The 19,880-nt window shown below is 39.6% G+C and overlaps 1 protein-coding gene across 1 annotated transcript in view; it reads right to left on the bottom strand.

The window, feature by feature from the left end:
* The window catches only part of SELENOT (selenoprotein T), a 143,653-nt gene that overhangs the window by 45,767 nt on the left and 78,006 nt on the right, over positions 1–19,880 (bottom strand). The window lies entirely within an intron of this gene.

Raw genomic sequence — 19,880 nt, 5'->3', positions numbered from 1 at the left:
AATTAGCTTCTTTCTTTCACTGTATCCTGTGTCACGTTTCTCCTGTAAAGACTGCCCCTTCTTCTTGACAAAGCACACCTCTCTGCATGCACAAGTGATTCCATTACAGACCACCTTCTCCAGTGCTCTTTCACTTGTCTCTATTCTTCTTTCTTCTCTCTCCCTCTCTCTTTCTCTCTGTCTGCTAGTAGCTGCTTCCTTATTGTAAACACACCAAATCTTCCCAATCCTCAAAAAACCCTCACTAGATTTGTGCATTGTTATCATCCTATATCCAGGGGTGGGTAGGTAAATGTTTAACAACTGACTCTCTGAGGGGGAAAAAATATAACCACAACCCACTTTTAAGTGTAATCTGCATTATTAACATTTTCTCCATCACTTTATTAAGTAAGTCCTTACAGTCAACCAAGAAAGCAATAAATCAAGCCTTGATTTGTAGCACATATCAATTTCTAAGGTGTAAACATGTGAACTGCAAATTTTTAAAATTTGCTCTCTTGAGTGGGCTGAAGCATTTCAGCACACTCTAGCCTGAATCTCTTCTGTCTGTTGTGCTTAACTCCTTGAGAAAGCCTCTATAATTATGCCCCAACTTCCTTTTCTCTCTCTCTTTGATTAGACCTCGACAGTCTGACTTTCAGCCTCATCATAACTGAAACTGTTCCCTCCAAAGTTACCAATGACTCCTTAATAACCCAATCTAATGGCATTTTCTCAGTCCTTCTCCTTTTTGATGTCTCTGCCTCCTGGCACAATGGATCACCCCTTTGAGACTTCCTTCCTTTTGATTTTTGTGACATTACTCTTTCTAAAAGTGAATTAAGATTCATTTCTGCTTCTACCTGACTGTTTCTTTTCAATTTCCCTTGCTGGATCTTCATCCAGGTCTTTCCTGTTAACAATGGGTGTCTACCAATGTTCTATCCTAGGTTCTCTTCTCTTTCTATATGATTTCACTTGTGATCTCATCAGATCCTATAGATTCAATAATCATCTTTATATAGACTATTCTCAATTCTATTTGTTCAGCCCTAACCTCTCTCTCCTAATGTTCAGGTTGCATCTCCAACCACTTATGAACAGATGTTATATAGACATCATATCCAAAACTGAACTTATTATCTTTCTCCTCTAACCCATCCCTCTTCCCAACTTCTCTATTACTGTGGAGTCAAGATGATACCACCATCATTCCAGTAACCCAGGCTCAAAACCTCACTCATTTCTCACTTAGGATCACTTCTTTCCCTGCCTCAAATCTCTCCTCACTTCAGTCTATTCTCCACACATCTGTCACATAGATCTTCCTAAAGTGGCACTATGACCATGTCACCCAACTAACTAGTCCATAAACTCCAATGGCTCCCTATTCCCTCCAGGATCAAATCAAAAATCCTCTGTTGGGTTTTTAAAGCCCTTCCATAACCTAGCCCCTTCCTACATTTCATTTTCTTACACCTTATTCACCTCCATATATTCTGTGATCAAGTTTCACTGGCATTCTTACTCTTCCTTACCCAAGACACTCCATTTCGCAACACTATTTCTTTACATTGGTTGACCTCCATATCTGAAACTCTCTCCCTCTTCATCACCACTTGCTGGCTTCCTTCAAATCTCAGCTAAAGTTGTATGTTCTACAAGAATCCTTTCTCAGTGTTCCTTAGTCTTTGTACCTTCCCTCTGAGATTATCTTCAACGTATTCTGTATATATCGTGTTTGTACACAGCTGGTTTCATGCTGTTTCCCCAATTAAACTGTGAACTCTGAAAGCAGAGACTATTCCCCTCTTTCTATCTCAAGTGCTTAGGACAGTGTCTGGCACATAGTAGTTCCTTAGTAAATATTTGTTGGCTGACTTAACTATTACATCATGGATTAAATAACCTATTGTGGGCTAGCCTGGGACCTTAGCCATCATTAGTTTAACCCATTTATAACTTCCTTTGAATATCATTGGAAGGAGGTCAGTGGTAACCATAGAGAAAGTATATTTTAGTGGATGGTTCAGAGGTAGAAGCCAGCTTATAAGAAGCTAAACAGTATAAGTGGCAAAGAAAGGCAAATTGACTTTGGAAGGACATAGAGAAAAGGCAATATTTTATCTAGACTACTGGGTATTTTACAAGTCCCAGGAATTTCCAATTCCCTCCTCAATTTTTGTACTACAATCTTTGGTGCCCTCTCCTGGTTATGTGAGGAATTGTGCTTTTGGTAAAGTTTACCTTCGATATTGTTGTTTAATTGTTGGGAATTTTGGGGGGCAAAGATCCTGGAGTGGTTTACCATTTCCTTCTCCAATTCATTTTACAGATGAGGAAACTGAGGTAGACAAGGTTAAGTGATTGGCCCAGGTCATACAGCCAGGAAGTACCTAAGGCCAGATTTGAAGGCAGCTAGGTAGTACAGTGGATAGAGTGCCAGGTTTAGAATCAGAGGGACCCATCATCCTAATTCAAATCTGGCCTTCCGACTTGCCAACTGGGTGACCCTGTATAAGTCACTTGAATCCATCTGCCTTGGTTTCCTTATCTGTAAAATGAGTTGGAGATGGAAATGGAAAATCATTCCAGTTTCTCTGCCAAGAAGACCCCAAACAGGGTCATGAAGAGTCACACACAACTGAAAATGACTGAATGACAACAAAACCTTCAATGTTCTTCAGGCCCAGTTAGTTTCAGCCTCTTTTGACAGATGTGCAGTCCATCCCTGATGCCTCACTGGCTTGGCAGGTAAGACTTGACTAGACTAAGACGTAACCCTCAATTAAGCACAATTAAGCACTAGTGTGGAGCTTTATCCAACATTTGGGGAACTGATGTCTGACATAAAGCTGTAACTTTTTCTTTTCTTTTTTTTTAATGCTTTATTAACTTCTGATTTACATCATTCGTTTCCACCAGATTTTGAGTTACAAATTTTCTCCCCGTTTTTCCCCTACCCACCGCCCCAAAAGAGCAGTCCACAAAATATCCCCTCCTCCAATCTGCTCTCTCCCATATTTTCTCCCATACCCCTTTCGACTTTTCCAGTGGATCTCTATGCCTCAGTGCCTGTATATCTTATTTCCCAATTACATGTAAGATAGTATTAATAGTATATATATTTGAATATTTGATTTTAAAACTTTGAATTTGAGATTCATTCCCTTCCTTCCTTGTCACCCACCCTTACTGGGAAGATAAGCAGTTCAGTATAGGTTGTACATGTGTGGTTAATGCAAAACAATAACATAGTAGATATATTGTAAAAGACTGACTATATTTCCCTCCCTCCTATCCCACCTCCCACTTGTTCTATTTTCTACTTTGATCCCGACCCTTTTCAAAAGTGGGTGCTTCTAACTTCCCCCCACCCCAGCCTGCCCTCCCTTCCATCATCCCCCCTCTCATCCCCTTCCCCCCCTAGTCTCCTGGAGGGTGAGATACCCTATTTAGTATGTATTTCACTCCCTCCTCAAGTCAAATTCAATGGGAATAAGCTTGACCCATTCCCTTTTGCCTTCCTATTCTTCCCCTCCATTGTAACCATTTTCCCTTGCCTCTTCTGTATAAGATAGTTTACCCCATTCTGTCTTTCCCCATCTTCTCTCATTATATTCCTCTCACCTCTTAATTTCACCTTTTAAGTTTCATCCCTTCCTGTTAAATTGGTCCTGTGCCCTCTATCTATGTATACCTGTAAACATATATATACACATTTACATATATATTCATATACCCTCACATATATATTTCTAAACCCTTCAACTACTGAGAAAAGTTTCATCAGTTACAATTATTGTTTTTCCATGTAGGAATGTTAATAGTTCAACTTTGATAAGTTCCTTATGATTCCTTTTCCCTGTTTACCTTCTCATGCTTCTCTTGCTTCTTGTATCTGAATGTCAAATTTTCTATTCAACTCTGTTTTTTTTTTTTCATCAAGAATGCTTGAAAGTCCTCTATTCCACTGAATGACCATATTTTCCCCTGAAACATGATACTCAGTTTTGCTGGGTAGGTGACTCTTGGTTTTAATCCCAGCTCCCTTGACCTCCAGAATATCATATTCCAAGCCCTTTGATCCCTCAGTGTAGAAGCTGCCAGATCCTGGGTTATCCTGATTGTGTTTCCACAATATTAAAATTGTTTCTTTCTGGCTGCTTGTAATATTCTCTCCTTAATCTGGGAATTCCGGAACCTGGCTATAATATTCCTAGGAGTTTTCTTTTTGGGATCTTTTTCAGGAGGTGATCGGTGGATTCATTCAACCTCTATTTTGCCCTCTGGTACTAAAACATCAGGGCAGTTTTCTTTGAGAGCTTCCTGGAGGATGATTTCTAGGTTCTTACTTTGGTCATGGCTTTCAGGTAGCCCAATAATTTTTAAATTATCTCTCCTGGATCTATTTTCCAGGTCAGTGGTTTTTCCCATGAGATATTTCACATTGCCTTCTATTCTTTCATTTGTTTGGATCTGTTTAACAGCATCTTGATTTCTCATAAAGTCATTAGCTTCCATTTGCTCCAGTCTAATTCTGAAGCAATGATTCTCTTCAGTGAGCTTTTGAGATTCTTTTTCCATCTGGCAAATTCGGCTTTTTATGGCATTCTTCTCCTCATTGCCTGTTTGAGCCTCTTTTGCCATTTGAGTCAGTCTGTTTTTTAAGGTATTATTTTCCTCAGTCAGGCTGTTGATTCTCATTTCATAATTTTCTTGCATTGTTCTCATTTCTCTTCCCAATTTTTCCTCCACTTCTCTTATCTGCTTCTTAAGGTCCTCTATGGCCTGTAACCAGCTTGTATTTTCCTTTGAAGCTTTGGTGCAGTTCTGACTTCACTGTTTTCCTCCTGTTCCATGCTTTGCTCCTTTTTGTCCCCAAAATAGGAGTGTAATGTTGGAATCTTCTGTCTGCTTTGTTTCCTTTGCCTGGTCATGTCACCCCTCAGTCACTTGACCCCTAGGCTTTTTGCCACAGTAGGACTCTGCCACCAGACAGGGGAGCTTTCGTCCCAAACGCTGGGGTTTTCTCAGCTGCCTGAGGTATTAGATGGGTGCCCTCTTTGAGGTCTCCACACGCTCTGGCAAGCTGGACACATACCCCAGGACCTCCACCCTAGACTGCAATCCAGATTCAAGAAAGTTAAAGCAAAAGTGATTACCCCTCAGACTGGTGCTTGGTCCCCCTACACTCTGCAGGCCAGGAGCTGAAGCTGCCACGTGGGGCTGGCTGGCTGTGCAGGCTCTCAGCGGCTTCTTGCCCCGGGAGGCAAAAGCCATGCACTCCCACTTACTGGGTCCCCAAGTCCAGAGTGCACTAACCTCTCACTTTGTCCTTCGCATCTATGTGTTGATAAATCTGTAAACAGCCATAGCTGCTACTTCTGGAGTCCCTCTGGCTGGCGGCTGGTCAGGCCCGCCCTGGGGCTAAAGCCTTGGTGTGGGGCTGGGCTCGGCTCCCAGAGCACTGCACTGGATTCCTGCCGGCCTGCCGGGCTATCCTCAGCAGGAGGTTAGCTTCTCTGTGTCATTTTGTGGGTTCTGCAGCTCCAAAGTTTGTTTAGAGTCCCCTTTTTACATGGATTGGGGAAGGTGGAAGCCGGAGCCAAGGGAAGGTCATGCTTCTACTCCGCCTTCTTGGCTCCGCCACTATTGCAATCAAGCTGTAACTTTTTCAAAGTCTGTCTTTCATAGTATCAAAGATCTGGATTTGGAAAGGACTCCAGAGGTAGACCAATCCACCCCCACCTCTACCACCCCACTTTACAAAGAGAAGCTAGGAATAGAAGGGTTAGATGTCCTATCCAAGGTCACATGGGAAGAAAGTAGGAGAATTTATTTATTTATTTTTAGAATTTAAACTTAAATCACAAGATTCCACAGCCTATGCTCTTTCCACTGTATCCTCGTAGCAGCAAGCCCCCCAGCGTCCCCAGGGGGGCTGCCAACACAGGTTCTTGGATCTGCTTTGATAAAGGAAAGCAACTCAAAATGGGTTAACAAGCTTACTTTAATCAGTCAGATATGTATTGTTCACCTAGTTCAGGGGGAAAAGGTCAGCACCCCGAACTTCAGAGTATACAGACAGAATTATCAAGACAGGAAAACAGATCAAGTAGACAGCTTTTCAAACTGTCCAACCATTACATCCATACCAAATCAACATCTGGGTTTTTTCAAAGCCCAGGGGGGTGTCTCAACAACAGCTTCCCAGAATCCAGATCAAATCACAGAACACTTCTGAAAATGAGCCCCAAAACAAAGCTACACATCAGGGCTTATATAGCCTTCTCCTGGCTCAGAGAATGTAACAACCTTTTGGACCCACTGGCCAATCAAAAAGTATCTACTGAAAAACAAGCCTCCCACCCCAGGCTCCAGGTGCACGTTAGCCTAGGGGCAGGGAAGATCTTTAAAATTTACACTCTCATTACATTGGGCCCCAAGATCTTTCATGCCCATAGCATAGTCAATTTACTTTTGAATTAGCCTGAATATCTCTTAGGTCACATTTTCAAGATACAGAACTAAAGTTACCAAAGTGGCCGCTGGGCCTTAAACAAACACAAAGTACATTGCATTATCACCTCAATTCAAAACAAGAGTCCAAATAAAGTTCTCTTGGGCAGAGGGGGGTGTCCTTCCCCTCACACAGCTCCAGCCCCTGCTTCCAACTACAGAGAGGGGGCTGGGCAACAAAACCAACAAGGTGGGGTCCTTGGGGGTGTAAGGCACTTCATCCCACCCACCATAGTCACAAGTCCATCCTCCCCCTGGGTCCCAAACTGTGGGATGCAAAGAAACACTTTCAGTGCCCCTGCTTTGCTGCTCAGTTCTTATCTTTTCCTGTGGCTGAATTCTGAACTCTTGGGTTCCTTCTCCTCCCGCAGGCGGCAGCCGCTCCTGGCTTCTGCACAGGTCCTGATGCAGGCAGCTCATCATTCCTGCTCTCAGCTCAGCAAAGTCTGCATGCAGGCCATTCTTCTCTCCTGCTCCACAGCTCCACAGAATCACAGCTACCACAACTGGGAAACAAACAGTTATCCCAGCCCCCATACTTTTCTTTTACTCTGCAGATCCTGTTGGTGACGCCATTTTGTAGCAGCAAGCACCCCAGAGTCCCCAGGGTGGCTGCCAGCACAGGTTCTTGGACATGCTTTGATAAAGGAAAGCAACTCAAAATGGGTTAACAAGCTTACTTTAATCAGTCAGATAAGTATTGTTCACCTAGTTCAGGGGAAAAAGGTCAGCACCCCGAACTTCAGAGTATACAGACAGAATTATCAAGACAGGGAAACAGATCAAGTAGACATTTCCAAACTGTCCAACCATTACATCCATACCAAATCAACATCTGGGTTTTTTCAAAGCCGAGTGGGGGCTTTCAACAATGGCTTCCCAGAATCCAGATCAAATCACAGAACACTTCTCAAAGTGAGCCCCAAAACAAAGCTACACATCAGGGCTTATATGGCCTTCTCCTGGCTCAGAGAATGTAACAACCTTTTGGATCCACTGGCCAATCAAAAACTATCTACTTAAAAACAAGCCTCCCACCCCAAGATCTTTAAATTTGCATTTCCATTACAATCCTTAGCTGTTAAAAATATCTAATATATGTGAATGAAATAGAAAATTTAAAAATATATCCTTCCTAGTTCATGTGAAATGTTCTTCTCACAGGAGGATAGTTATTTATTCCTATTTCAGATGGCTGAGAAGCAATTTCCTTTAAGGAAAAAAACCCTTCATTGTGTAATATTATGTGTTACTGCAATCCTGACTGAAAATTAAGACAGTTCAGACATAGAATGCCCTTTTAACTAAAGAATTCAGTGTTTTCTCTTTATGGAAGCTATAGTTACTCTCATTGCTACATCAATAGCAAAATAAACAGAAAAATCAGGGAGTTGTTGAGATTTGCTGTTTCCAGAAACATCATTGTTTAAATTATTTTCTTCTCTTCATTTGTTTAAGGTTGCAAAGAATTTGAACCAATAGCATTTGTTTATAACATAAAGTTAGGAAAGATTTCTTTCATGTATAACAAGTTTGAGGAACTTCCTGAGTCTATCCCAGTTAATTTCATCCATTATTCTAGCCCACGAAAATTTTTTTTCTTTTCTAATGAAACATTTGTATATATATATATATGCCTTCTATTTATGCTTATTTGATTTAACAAACATTTATTAAGAACCCTCTACTTTAAGAGCACAAAGATGAGTAAAATCAAGCTCTTACCCTTAGAAAGTTCACATTAATAGAAGAGATAAAATGGGAACAAACTTCCCCTCTGTAGGATTATACTTAGCTTTTCAGGGTAAATTATTCTTGGTTGTAACCCTATATCTTTTTCACTTTGGAAAGTTGAATTTGAAGATTTCCTTGCATTTTTAGCTAGGTCTTATGCAATCCTGACTGTGGTTTCTTGGTACTTGAACTGTTTCTCCCTGGCTGTTTGCAGTACATTTATATGTATTTCATATAGACATAATACATACATACATACATATATATATATACATAATACATATGTACATACACAGGGATATATAGCTATATGTGTGTGTGTATAATTTGATGAGGAATGTCATTCCTGGAGTTTTCCCCTTACAAATGTCTTTCAAAAGCTAATAGATGGATTTCATTTTCATTTTGACTTTTAATTCTAATGGGTCTGCACAATTTTTTGGATTGGCTTTGGAATGGTAGAATGTCTGAACCCAGAATTGCCATAAATGGAAGGAGACCTCTAGAGGAATGGTCCAGGAAGTCATGTTTTGTTTTTGTTTGTCCCCATGCTATTTCACATTTTTATCAATGGCATAGATGTTTTCAGGTGATACCTACCACTGCATTGCAGTCAGAATCCAAAAAGATATTAACATTACAGGACATTGGACTGAATCTATCAAGATGAAACTTAAGAGTGATAAACATAAAACCTTACACTTGAATTTTAAAAATCAATTTCACAAGTCCACAATATAAGAAGGATGGTTGTCATGTGTTTGAAAAAGATTTGGAGGTCTTAGTGGACCATAAGCCTAATGTGAGTTGACTGTGTGATACGACAGCCATTCTACAAACATTTATATAGTTGCCTACTATGTGTCAGACACCATTCTAGATGCTGGAGATACAAAGAGAAAAAATATGTACACATATAAGAAATACAAAATTTATACTGAGTAAATTCAATGTAATTTCAAGATTGAGATCAGGAAAGGCCTTATGAAAAGTTGCACTGCAACTGACCTTTGAAGAGAACTAAAAAGCAAGACAATCTTGGATTGTATTGAGTGGTTATCACTCCCAGGAATAAAGAGGCAAGCACCCGCTCTGGTGACACCGGTCTGGAGTATTGTGTTCAGTTCTGGGCAACACAGTACAGGAAGGGCATCGATCATTTAGATTGTTCAGAGGACAGCAACCAGGATGATGAAGGTCCTTGAGTAAATGGCATGTAAGGACTTGCTGAAGGATGTATTCTACAATCCAACAACACTCTTACTCTTTCTTGCACATGACATTCTATTTCCTGACCCTGCCTTTTCATTAGCTCTCTCCCATACCTGGAATGCTCTCTTCATTCCCTTGTTTTGCTGGCTTCCTTCAAGGCTTGGCTTAAAGCCCACCTTTGCTGGTCCCCTCTCCCTACCCCCAGAACCTTTTCTCTGAGACCAACTCCCTCTTACCATTGATGGTTAGAGAGTGCTTTATGCATCGACTGGATGCTTTTAATGGTCCAGCCAGGGGTGTGCTGGAACCAACTCAAAGAACCCCATGAGTCAATTGTTACATTTTTATTGTGAATATTTGCACCCCAGAAACTGGCAAACATACAAATCAGGGCTTGATTTATCATTTTGTTGATTGTCTAGACTTAAGAAAGTGATGGAGAGAATGTTCATGTGGATTAAACTTCCCCCTCAGAGAACAGGCTGTTGAACATTTAGCAGCAACCCCTGGGTCCGGATTCCTCACATTGTTAGCTGGTTTTCAGCTCTCTCCAACTAGCTAATCTTTATAGTTAAGAAAACTATCTTTTACATGACTTCTGACCTCTGAGGAAACTCACAGCATCTTTCTTTCTTCAGAGTTAGAACAACAAACCAGAGAAAGACCAATCTTGATAACTTTCCTGGGACTGTATAAAATCCTAGTTACTGCCTTTCTTTCTGATTAAGAGCAGATGATTGTGGCAGACAGCTTCTCTCTCTCTCTGTGTATGTAAGTATATACATATACACACATATCACCCAACTTCTGCCAAGCAGTCTTTTCTTCTTGTTTCTCAGCTGTGTCTGACTTTGTGACCCCATTTGTAGTTTTCTTGGCAGAGATACTGATTTGACATTTCCTTCTCCAGCTCATTTTAACAGATGAGGAAACTGAGGCAAACAGGGTTAAATGACTTGCTCAGAGTCACACAGTTAGTAAGTATCTCTCCATTCCTCTTCATAGCTTACAGTTTGGATGAAACTTACTTTATGTAGAATGCCTAAGAAGTATTTAACTACTGTAGTAACTCTCTGCTTCATTAAAAAACTTCCTCTAAGAATTTTGCCTTTTTCCCTTCTGAACCTTTTGCAATACATCTGAATGAAACAGAAGTTTTTAGTACTTTCCTCATAGTACCAAAAAGGGTGCCTAGTTGTCCTATGAACAAAATAAAAATGCCCTAACATTCTATCATCCTTCCTAATATGGTTACAGCAAATTATTTAGCCTTTTCTCTCATTGTGCCCCTTTACACTCCACAGAATCCTGGAATTCCAGAATTAGAAGAGATGTCCAAGGTCATGAAGTCCAATCTATGCCTAAAAGAAGAAGCTTTACCACAAAACATCCATCCTCTCCTTGAAAATTTCCAGTGAGAAGGGACCCATTAACTCTTGAGGCAGCCCTTTCCACTCAGACAACTTGAATTGTCAGAAAGTTTTCTTTACACTGAAACAAAATCTTTTTTTGTACTCTGCATTTATTTCCTCTGTGACCAAATAGAACAAATCTAATCTTTCTTCCATATTACAATTCTTAAAGTCATTAAAACAAAACCACTTATGTCCCATCACCAGCCTCTCAAGACTTCATTTCTCCAGCCTAAATATTTTTAGCTCCTTCAATTTAATCTCACATGGCATAGTTTTGATTCCCTTTGCCAATGTGCATAAGAAGATATAGAGGAACTGCGGTTTGAGCTGAGGACAGCATCCTAGAGCTAAAGTATCAAATGGAAAGTCTCTGAAGAGAGGCAGACCAGTTACGAGATTATTACAACAGCACAGTTGTGAGAGAAAGAAGATCTGTATTAGGGTAATTTTAGTGTGAGTGGAAGGGAGTGAATGCAAGAGGTTTAGGGACTATAGAAGCTATTGTACTTAGCTGTTGATTAGATGTAGGGGATAAGGGAGAAGAAATGGTCATAGCTGACCCTGAGATTTTAATGCAGGTGACTAAGACATTTGCAACACCATTAATAGAAATAGGTACATTTGCTAATGGCACTGATTTGGGAAGGCATTAAGGTTAGTTTGGGGTATATTGAATTTGTGTTGGTAGGACATCTAGGCGGAGATCTATAGTAGGACATTGGAAATATAGGACTTTTGGTGAGGTTAGGGTTGAAATGATAGAGGTAGGCATCATACACATAGACGTCAAATCATATGCATTTATTAATATACTGTGTTATATACTATTCTAAGTACATAGAAGTGATTATTAAAGCCATGAGAAAGAATATAGATAGAAGTAAAGAGGGCACAGAATGGAACCTTAATGGACTCTCCTCTTAAATTTAGAATAGAATAAAATGTAGGAATTTTGTTTCTGTTTTTTTAACTTGTTAAAATTATTAAATCTGATTATATCACAGATCATTTTGACTTATTTTTATCATTCTATTAAATTATTATTCTGTCAGAAGTTATTCTTATCACAGTGCCAATTATTTTTTGCTTTTGTGATTCATACACTTGTCTAATTCATATACTTACAATGCAAATACTAATAACCAGCCACAAAGCATATTATCTTTTTAAATCCTTTTCTGGAAAAAAAGAATATTTTAAACAAAAATGGCAAATAATAAGTCAAATATCCCCAATTACAGCAATGTAATAATAGATTGATTTACCCTATGAATTTCGCTAGAGGAGAGAAAATATTTGTTCATCCCTAGTGCCCTGAACATCATAGGCACTTTGTTTTTCATTTTGCTTTTTGGAGGGGGGAAGGCTGGGCAATTGGGGTTAAATGACTTGTCCAAGGTCACATGGCTGGTAAATGTTAAGTGTCTGAGGCCGTATTTGAACTCAGGTCCTCCTGACCCTAGTGCTCTATTCACTGTACCACCTAGCCACCCCCATAGGCACTTTATAAATACTGAACACATGACTCAACAAACCTACAGTAGAGATCATAATTCAACTTAAATGTCAATTCAAAGTTTACAAAGTGCATTTCTCACAACTTTGTGAGGTACAGAGTGAAATATTTTACTAATAAGGAAACTGAAACACAAAGAGTTTAGTCATGTATTGAGAATGAGAGGTAGTTTGACATAAAGAGCACTGAATTTAGAATCAGGAAGACCTTGGTTTGGGGTCTTACCTCTGATATTTATTATTTATGTGACCATGAGAAACTTGATGTTTCTGATCCTGTTTTTTCAAATAAATGTTTGCTGAATTGAACCAAATGAACCAAACAGTGCACTCTATTTCTCTCTGCTTGCTTGGTGACATTATAATCTTCCAAGCATTTTCCAACTTTATCTAGATGACTCAGTTACACAATTGTTCCTAGTTGTTTTCCCAAATTCCAGTCCTGAATCACCAACAACCCACTGGACATTTCCACATGGGAGTTCCATTCACATCTCAAACTCAACATGTCCAAAATAGAATGATCTTTCCTCCCAAATCCATACCTTTTCCAAAATTCCCAATCAATTTTAAAGGTACCACCATTCTTACAGTCTCTCAGGTTCATAAAGCTCAGTGGTATAACCAACTGTTTACTATCTCTCACCCCATATCCAGTCAGTATTCAAATATTGATATCTCTGCCTCTACATCCACTTGTCTGGCTCTAACTTCTCTTCTGATCTCCTATGACTTAATCTATGACTTGCCTAGACATCTGGGATGCCTGCACTGGATGCCCCATAAACATTATAAACTCAATATATTCAAAACCAAAATAATAATCTCTTCTCCCAAATCGTCCCTTCTTCCTAACTTTTTTTTTTTACTTTTAAGGGTACCACCATCATCCCAGTCATCCAGGCTCACAAATTAGGGGTCACCATCAACTCTTCCTTCTCACTTGCCCCACCTCCTCACCATATTCAATCAGTTGTCAAGTCTTTTCATTTCTACCTTTTTAATCCCTTTCATATCCACCCCTTTCTCTCCTCTAACACTGCAACCACTCTGGTGCAAGCCCCTTATCACCTTATACCTGGACCATGGCAATAGTTTGCTAATTGGTTTCCCTGCTTCAAATCTCTCCCTCCTCATTCCAAATCATCTTTCACTTAGCTGTCAAATTGATCTTCCTAAAATGCAAGTCTGTCCATATAACACCCCACTCCCATTCAATAAACACCAGTGGCTCCCTGTCACCTCCAGGATCAAATATAAAATCCTGTTTGGATTTTAAAGCCCTTCATACCTTTTCAATTGTCTTATACCTAACTCACCCCTACTTCCTTTATGATCCAGTGACATTGGGTTCCTTCCTATTCCTCAAATGCTACGTACCATTGCCTGACTGTGAATGGTTTCACTGGCTGTCCCCCATGCCTGAAACTCTCTTCCTCCCTATCTCCACATTCTAGATTCCCTGGTTTCAAGTCTCAGCTAATGTCCCACCTTCTGCAAGAAGCTTTTTACCAGTCCTCCTTAGTCTTAGTGCCTTCACTCTGACTACTCACAATTTATCCTGTATATATCTTATTTGTATATAGTTATTCGCATGTAATCTTTCATTAGACTGTGAGCTCCTTGAGAGCAGGGACTAGACTTTTGTTGTTTTTGCTTTTCTTATCTCTAGCACTTAACTCAGTGCCTGTACATAGTAGGAATGTGGTAACTGTCGTGTATGTAATGCATGTAGACATGCACATTGTAATCATGGGATAAATGACAGCTGATCAATTACATCTCTTGAATATGTTCCCTTCTTTTTGCTTACATAGACACACTGGTTCACATCTTCATCACTTCTCACATGGACCACCATAATGACTTCTTAATTAGTCTACCTGCCTTGTCCCTCCCCTTTCTAATTCATCCTGACCATAGTTATCAAAATGGTTTTCTTCAAGTACAGGTTTATGTCTTTCTCCTGCTCAATAAGCTACAGTGACTTCTATTACTTCTATATAAAGTTGTCAACTTGTTTGTTTTTTTAAAGACCTTAAAACCTGTCTGCAACGGACCTTCCAAGCCACATTATACATTCCTGTACTGTACACACTCCAGCTAAGCTGGTCTTTATGTCTGTTCCTCACCCTCAGAACCTGATCTCTCATATCCATGCCTTTCCACTGCCAGTCTCCCATGCCCAGAATGCATTCAAATTTGCCTCAGTCAGTTCCTCACTTCTTTCAAAGCTCAGTTCAAGCACCACATTTTACATGAAGCCTTTCCTGATCCTAAGTTATACTGCTTTCCCTTCTATTTATTGTCTATAACAGGCACACAAGTGGACATGCATGTATATATGTATATATGTACATGCCATTTCCCTCAAGAGAATGTATACCTCTAGAGAGTAGGGATCTGCTCATTGCCTATTTATAGCATCTGTCCAAGGTACACACGAGGATGGATTAAATTGGTTTCTTGTCCAATTAAACATAATTTAAGTAATGTACTTCCATCACTGTTTTTTTCAAGGTAAATAACTAAGTCAATCCCCTCTGAACAAACACTGAGAATTCTCTGTAGGGTGAAACATAATCAAGTACAATGTTATCTGCAAATAGGAGCATCTGAAAAACCTTTCTATCACTAGAAATTTTTCTTTCTTGGCTTTAAGAAATGCACCATTACATTAGTGGGCCCTTGCAATAAGACTATTTCTCTGTTTCACGCTAATACTCAGTGTATCATTGAAGAACCACCATGGATGCATGTCATAGGATCTTGTATAATCTTAGTGTGACTGGGAGACCCTTTGTCTTTGTACGGCTAACTGCAGCTTTTCAAGGGAAACAAGTTCTTATATTCGCTACACATCAGCCAACTGCATTACAGTGAATATGTAGTCTGCTGGAGGAAGTTACTTACAGAAACCTATTCCTTTCTTTCCTCAAGGATAGCCTCCCTGCCTACTGGAAGACCATTCCTATAACAATCAGAGATATGAGAGACATATGGGGGTCTGCTGTTCCTGGTGGCTTTTTTAAAGGTTGTTTCTCTGATATTACTACAATCCATTATCTTATATTCTTCAGTAATCTTCCCATTTGAAAACTGATTGCTAAATGCCTTCAAAATATGTCACTTTCAGAAGGAATTTCCTCTACATGTGTTTGGTTGGTTCCAAAGATTATTTTCCTAACTTCCATCTTAATTGCAATCCTATGCGTTTACCTACTTTATTGATCCCTGACTTGTTGAGATTCCAAATGAGTTCACACTATCAATGATTTTTTATCTATTGCTTTTCATGTCAGGTTTTCTGCCAGCAAATGAAATCTGTGTGAAGCTGCATGCAAACCCTTAAAGACTCTATCAGACATTACAAATGATTGTGAGGATGACCTACCTGTATCTGAGTCTTGTGCCAAGTTCTCTCACAAAGTGTTTTATCTTCCATTGTGTTGTAAGATAAAGCTCTCCAAATGCATCCATCTCCTCTTGCGTTTGGCAGCTCAGATTGGTGCAGTTCCAAGCTGGCACAGCTCCTCCCTCCTTGACAAGATCAAATATTTGTTGACTGAACTGTTTCCTGGACTCTTCCTACTGATTTGGCAGCTAGTGGTGCAGTGGGTAGAGCACAGGGCCTGAAGTCAGGAAGACAGGAGTTCAAATTTGGTCTCAGACACTTACTAAATGACCCTGGATAAGTCATTTAACTTGTTTGCTTGTTTCCTCATCTATAAAATGGGGATAATAGCAGCTACTTCCCATGGTAGTAAGGATCACATGAAGTAACAATTGTGTAGCACTTAATACAGTGCCTGACACATAATAAGCATTGAGTTAATTATTATATTACTTTCCATCACTTAAAACTTTTCTAAGAATTGGAAATAGTCTTTATTTTTGTCCACTTATTTTTCTCCACCTTCCCATGGAATTGCCATGTATAAAGTGTATGTTGATCCCCAACGGGTAAAAGAATCTGAATGGGCAGTTTACAAAGGAAGAAGTACAAGCTAGTAACAAAAAAAAAAAAAATGAAAAAAGTGTTTCAATCATCAGGAATTAAAGAAACACATATTAAAGCAGCTCTGAGGTTCTAAAACTCATCAGATTGGCAAAGGTGTCAAGAAAGGACAATGACAAACACTGAAAAGGGTCACTGCAGAACAGGTACATTAATGTATTGTTTGTCAGAGCTGTGACTTGAGATTGCAATAACCAAATGTAACCGTGGATAATCTCTGACCCAGAGTCGCCACTACTGCGTCTATACCTCAAAGTGATCAAGCAAAGAGAAAGAGCAGCCCTGTGTACACAAATATTAATGGTGCCTTTCTGTAATGTCAAAGAACTCAAGAGGGAGATCTTCATACATTAAAGAAAGTTTAAACAAATCACAGTATGTGAATACAACGGACTATTATTGTGTTGCAAGGAATGACAAAATGGATGGTCTCAGGGCAAGCTGGGAAGACCAGGGTGAACTAATAAAATAAGATAAAATAAGCATATCAGGACAATTCACACAACAGCAACGCGTAAAGAACAGCCACTTTTAAAGACTTGAGAACTGATCAATACAATGGCCATGACTTCAGAAGGCCAGTGAGGATATGTGCTGTCTCACTTGCTGACAGAGAGGTAAAATGGATAGACTGAAAATAGAGAATACACATCGACATAATGTGGAATTTTTTTTTAATTAGGCATCTTTGTTTAAGAGGGTTTCATTTCTCCCCTACCCCTAATCCCAATTAACGGGTGTGGGAGGGAGAAGTGGATTAGGGCTAGAACTGCCAAAACGGGGAAAAAGTAAACAAGGGTGATTGAATCACTTTTTTAAAAATGAAAAATACACATAAAAGGCACAGACAAGCTGGACAGCTTTGAAAACTGAAAGCTGAACTTACCATAGACTTTTTTTTGCTTTTTGGAGGGCAACTGTGTGCCCAAGGTCACACAGCTAGTTTTTGTGTTAAGTGTCTGAGGATGGATTTGAACTCAGGTCCTCCTGACTCCAGGGCTGGTGCTCTATTTACTGTGCCACCTAGCTGCCTCTACCATAAACTTTAAGAGATGAGTAAGCTATACACAAGAAGGTTTACAAAGAAAGCACTTGATACATTACCTCATCTTATCTTCATAACAACCCTGAGGTAGGTTCTACTGTTACCTTCTTTTTACACATCAGTCAGCTGATGCAGGCAGAAGTTAAGTGACTTGTGCAGGGTCACAAGGCTACTCGGTGCTTGAAGCAGGATTCAGACTCTGGCCTTCCTGATTACATGTCCAGCACTCATACTGCCTCAGTGAGCAGCATCTTTTAGAACATGAGAATCAGTTTCATAGCTCGATATCTATGAAAACACTTATTTAATTTGGTATTTAAGTTCAGAATAAAGCCCTAGGAAACAATTTTAAAAACTCACTAGGTATATATTGACTCAATTTCTATTTTTCTTCTTCACCCCCTGCAATGTGTATTAGTACATTAAGTGGCAATTATCTTCAGGGTGGTGTTTCTACAAAGCAAAGGGATTCCAATGTCTCAGGAAATCGTCGTTTCTTGTCCTCTTTGGGACACATGAGGACTTCATCACTTCCTTTATTTGCCTCCCTAAGAACCTTTCAACTGCCCTTCCCTTCAGTCACAACTTTTTAGTTTCATTTATAACCGGAATATCAGTATTGCATCAATTCATCCTTTAGCCAAAGACTACACATTTAGAATACCAATCAACCAACATTTATTTTTTAAGCATCCCCTATATGCCAGATCCTGTGCTAAGTACTGCAGATACAAAAAACATGTAAAAACAATCCCTGTCCTCAAGGAACTTACATTCTAATAGAAAAGACAACATGTTAACAACACAGGTACATAATAAGATCAAGCAGATGTAAGGCATCCTTGGAAGGGAAGGTACTAGCACCTGGGGGACCAGGAAGAACAGACTCCTACAGAAGATGGGCTTTTGAACTGAGCCTTGAAGGAAGCCAAAAATTTTAAGAGGTGGAAGCGAGAAAAGGGAGCATTTCAGGCATGGGGGAAGCTAATGCAAAGATTACAAATGAGGTGCTATGTGGGAAAAATAGCAGATAGGCCAGCACCACTGACATGTAGGAGGGGAAAAGTGCCCACCACGACTGAAGAGGTTGGAAAGGCTGGGCTGTGAAGAGCCTTAAACGCTAAAGGAATTTAGAGGTGATCCTAGAAGTAGTTGGAAACTGTTACAGTTCATGGTATTGCAGGGGCTAGGCTCAGTGGGTGACTTACACTTTAGGAAAATCACTTTTCTTCATAGAAGATGGATTGAAATGGGGAGAGGCAAGGCAGGAAGACCAATTAGCAGGCTATTACAGCAGTCCTGGTGGAGAGGTGATGAAAGCCAGCACTAAATCAAAGTTTACTGATGATCTAAGAACTGTTAAGCTTAGCATTTTCTGTTCCATTTTCTACCAGTATCAATATGGGATATGGAGGGGGGTCCAGGAGGATGAAGGCCATTCTGCACTTCAATCTGTTTCATATATCACTGTGCTGGGGGAAAAAAAAAACTCTGATGATGATCCTCTCTGTACTTAGCTTGGGATGATCAAAAGAGACTCTTCCACTTATCTGTAAACATACAATGTCTATTTACTTCAGTTATGTTTGTTAGTTGCTCTGGCTCTCCCCTACGAAGGGGTATTCATATGCAATGGTGGAGGGAAAAGACACCAAAGATTCTTGATGGCCTATAGTTAGTAGGTTTCTTGGTATAAAATGTTCTTTGTTTTGAAAATTCAAAGACAAATAGTCTTATGAAAAAATGCTTTAAATCACTATTGATTAAAGAAATGCAAATTAAAAATACCTCACATCTATCAGATTGGATAATATGACAGAAAAGGAAAATGATAAATGCTAGAAAGGATGTGGGAAAATTGGGACACTAATGCATTGTTGGTGGAGTTGTGAACTGATCCAACCATTCTGGAAAGAAATTTAGAGCTATGACCAAAGGGCTATAAAACTGTGCATACCCTTTGATCCAGCAATACCACTGCTAGCTCTGTATCCCTAAGAGATCATACAAAAGGGAAAAGGACCTACATACACAAAAATATTTATAGCAGCTTTTTGTGTTAGCAAAGAATGGCTGAACAAGTTGTGGCACATGAATGTAATGGAATACTATTGTCCTATAAGAAATGATGAGCAGGCAGATTTCAGAAAAACCTAGAAAGATTTACATGAATTGATAGAATGAAGTAAGCACAACAAAAAGAAATATAGCAACAGTACGCAGTACACAGCAACAATGTGTGATGATCAACTATGACAGACTTAGCTCCTCTCAGCAATGCAATGATCTAAGACAACTCCAAAAGACTCACAAAGGAAAATGCCATCCACATCCAGAGAAAGAACTATGGAATCTGAATGCAGATCCAACCAGGCTATTTTCACTTTTTTTGTTGTTTTTTCTTTCTTGTGGTTTTTCCCTTTTGTTCTGATTCTTC

This window comes from Petaurus breviceps, unplaced genomic scaffold (assembly GCF_028583685.1).
Source record: "Petaurus breviceps papuanus isolate PSGF00001 unplaced genomic scaffold, PetGlider_PUasm1.0 688, whole genome shotgun sequence".
Lineage (NCBI taxonomy): Eukaryota > Metazoa > Chordata > Mammalia > Diprotodontia > Petauridae > Petaurus > Petaurus breviceps.
Note: the sequence above shows the minus strand (reverse complement) of the source record. Positions and strands in the feature narration are given on the sequence as shown.